Below are 4,227 nucleotides of genomic sequence, written 5' to 3'. Positions count from 1 at the left end.
CAGAATGATATAAATAAAATAGACTTCCATCCTATAACCAAACTTTTTGTAATTTGATTGAAATGACTTTTTAAATATTAATTAACGAGCATAATTTAATGAAAATGAGATTACCTGTTCATTCCTGCAGTGTGAATCTGCCAGTGAGCTGCAGATGAGGAGAGTGTGTCAGCCGAGGATGTGGCGACACTGTCCAGTCTGCAGGTAACAGCACTTTTATACATGTGGTGGGTCACATGAGGAGTCCTGCACACGGGAGTAGTTCTTGAACTACTGCACCAGACAAACTACATTTTACACTACAGGGAAATGGGCAGCAAAAATCATGCTTTCCCGATAACCTTTTAATTTGTAATGAGAAACTTGAATGGCAACATTGTCTTCATTACAAGAAACTTGAAAATAAAACTATTTAATCTCCACCCTCAACCACCCTCATATTTACGTCTCTGAAACTCACCGTACTTAATGATACTACTAGCTGCTACGATTATATTTAGCTCGAGAGCTCTTGAAAACCACTTCTAGACAATTAAACATTGTTTGTTGTTACACGTGCCCCATCCATTCCACAGGTACACCCTGTTTTACCAGATGGCCCATGTCAGACATCAGATATTTTCACTTCCATTTATTTATAGTGACAGGTTAGATCAAAATAAAAAGCAACAAACAAGACAAATGATCATTTTCTCTCTAAAATATATCAAGTTCAGTATTGAGGAATGGCCAAGCCTCCTTGTCAAACGCAAGATATTTTATGTTTGTTCAGTGCTGCTTTGCTTTGAACAAATCAGTGAGTTTATGTAGCTACACCTGGTTAGTCACGTATAGCTAATATTTCCTTCTGATCCACCTGCAGGTTGCATTGACTGGTGTTGAAAGAAAAAGTATTATTTTCATGATTGTAAGTGAACATCTTTTATCACAGCCGGAGATAAACTTATTTACCTGACTTAGTCACAGTTGAATACTTTTTTTCTGAAACACATTTGTAGTCAGGGGTCAGTTTTCTTGGATGCCTTTTAGAACCATTAAAATGTTCATGTTGTGCTGAGCTATGTGTTCTGTGTTGCTCAGCGCAGTATTTACCTCTCTGAAACGATTATGTGACTTTTTGTAAGTCATGAGACACACTGCGAAGGGACACCTGGAATGTAAACATTAGGGATCAACCCATATGGTTTTTTCAGGGCCAAGGAGACCGATAACCAATATTTGGAACCGATATGCCAACACAAAACTACTGCTGTGTATGGACACTCACTGTGGTGTCCAGGTATTTATATTATTTTCTCCACCCCATATCAATGTAGGTAGAATTCATAACAGAAACAACTCTTTGTATAATGCAATACAGCTCAAACTACATCCTCTGAAATGATCACACAGTTGAATCAACAACTGTCTGAAACATTTTTTACACAAACTGAACATTAACCTTCATGAAGGAGGATTTACTGCACGACAGTTTTAGATAGATGTTCCTAATAGATTGCTAATCCTATTAATTATCAGTTGTATGCACAAAGCTCCAAAGGGTCTGACTGGAAGTAAATAATTGCTTTCCATGCTGTTCTCACCTGGGAACTGCAATATACAGTGTGCATTGAAATACCATTGCACATACACCTACACATATGTATGATAGCCTAAAGATGCTCTTCAATAATAATAGTTTTATCACATATTATTATTATTATCACCATGTAACATGTTTTAACTACTCCTCCCATTCCCCTTTTAAAAATGTAACGCAGTAACACGTTTACTCAGAGACATTTTAACTGACTTACTTTGTACTTTACTGATTAATTTTACTTCTACTTGAGTAAAGTTTCTTTTCAGTAACAGTAGTGAGCGGCCGTTCACATGCTGACATGATGCAGTGACATTTCCAGTTGCTGGAGTTTCTGTTACTGGCAGCGTTTATTGCTGCTTAATCTTAACCCAGTTAACGTTGCTGTTTTCTTCATTACAGTGACGGGATTAGGGCATGTTTTATTGTTTTTTCGTGTTTAGTTTAAAACTGAAAAACTGATTATAATTTAGTACCTGCACCTCTCTCCTGGTCTCTCTTGCTCTGTGTGTCTTGGATCAACAAATGAACTTGTTCATCAGAGTGTGGTGCTTTTGTAACTTCAGTGTAGAGGATTGTGATGTTCTGTCTCACCTTGGAAACACAGCTAAGCTCGCTAACTGGAGCTGCTCTAATCAATGCGCGTCTGTGTTCACGCTTGCATGTCATTACACGTGGCCCATTGATTCCACAGGTACACACCAGCTGCACCCTGTCACGTTTTTGCAAGATGGCTCGTGTCCAGTCATACTGGTTTGACACCTTATTTCTTGTTACACTAAATCAGGATCAATATATTGTTGATCTGTTTTTATTCAACATACAGTTTATGTAGCTACACCTGGTTAGTCCAGTGTATTTTCCTCTGATCCACCTGCAGGTTGCGTTGATGGGTGTTGTAAGAAAACGTATGAAATAGGGCATGTTTTCTTGTTTTTAGTTTCAAATTGAAAAACTGATTATAATTTCATACCCAGATCTCTCTCTTGCTCTGTGTGTCTTGGATCAACAAATGAACTTGTTCATCAGAGTGTGGTGCTTTTGTAACTTCAGTGTAGAGGATTGTGATGTTCTGTCTCACCTTGGACACACAGCTAAGCTCGCTAACTGGAGCTGCTCTAATAAATGCGTGTCTGTGTTCACAGCACCCTTCAGCGTTGATAGGCTATTACTCGTCACGTATAACCAATCAGATGGATAAAAAATACTTATTAGTGGTTAATGTAATGTAATGTATGTAAATGTATATTTTTTTAATGAAGTTTCAAAGTTGAAGTGCAGATGTAATGCATGTAAAAAACTGAAGTCACAAGGTCTCATTTTAAAAATATGAGGGTGGTTGAGGGTGGAGATTAAATAGTTTTATTTTCAAGTTTCTTGTAATGAAGACAATGTTGCCATTCAAGTTTCTCATTACAAATTAAAAGGTTATCGGGAAAGCATGATTTTTGCTGCCCATTTCCCTGTAGTGTAAAATGTAGTTTGTCTGGTGCAGTAGTTCAAGAACTACTCTCGTGTGCAGGACTCCTCATGTGACCCACCACATGTATAAAAGTGCTGTTACCTGCAGACTGGACAGTGTCGCCACATCCTCGGCTGACACACTCTCCTCATCTGCAGCTCACTGGCAGATTCACACTGCAGGAATGAACAGGTAATCTTATTTTCATTAAATTATGCTCGTTAATTAATATTTAAAAAGTCATTTCAATCAAATTACAAAAAGTTTGGTTATAGGATGGAAGTCTATTTTATTTATATCATTCTGAGATTCCTGCCACAATTTGTTTATTTTTTCATCAGTAGATAATTTATTTTTTAAACGAAGTGCACTGACCATTTAGGGATTTTTGTCTTTTTCCTAAATGACTAGTGTGGCTGAGAGCCGGCAACGTTATTATAGGCTTTTTTTATATTTATATGGGAGATGACATGCAGCAAAGGGCCATGGGTCGGACTCAAACCAATGGCCGCTGCAGTAAGGACTGAGTCTAAGTGGTACGCTCCACCAGTTGAGCCAAATCAACATAAAAATAATCTGCAGCTATTTTGATAATTGTTTCATCATTTGATGATTTTAGTTTCTTCAACACTTTTCTCTGTTTTATATCATTATAAACTGAACGTCTTTGTTTGGACTGTTGGTCAAATTAAACAAAAAATTTGAAAACATAAACTCTTCTGATTAAATAATTGATTGACAATTGATTGACAGCTGAAATGATAGTCACTGATTTCCTTTCCTGTTGTCTCTGTCTTTGTCTGAAACATTTCAGTGTCTCTTTGACCCCAGCCATGCTCTCCTTCTCAACTCCATCCCCTCTCTACCTGAGTCTCCTCCTCTTTCTGTCGCACCACTCCCTCGTTCTCTCCTGTGAGGTCACGGCCGAGTGCAAGTCCGCTCCCTTTGTGCCAGGCTACAACCTGGTGGGGGAGGGCTTTGATGTGGTCACCCTGCGAAGGAAAGGAGCTTACACGGTCGACGTGAAGACTTACGCCACCCCAAATGGCACCTGTATCCTCCGTCGCAACCCTCTTCAAGGCAACGTGCTGCAGAAAGTAATTGAAATCAGACAACTTTACACACACACACACACACACACACACACACACACACACACACACACACACACACACACACACACACA

The sequence above is a fragment of the Seriola lalandi genome, unplaced genomic scaffold (assembly GCF_002814215.2).
Source record: "Seriola lalandi dorsalis isolate HSWRI2012SDOR001 ecotype SW California unplaced genomic scaffold, Sedor1 jcf7180002054907, whole genome shotgun sequence".
NCBI classification, from domain to species: domain Eukaryota; kingdom Metazoa; phylum Chordata; class Actinopteri; order Carangiformes; family Carangidae; genus Seriola; species Seriola lalandi.
The sequence above is the reverse complement of the archived record's forward strand: the minus strand, read 5'-3'. Positions refer to the sequence as shown.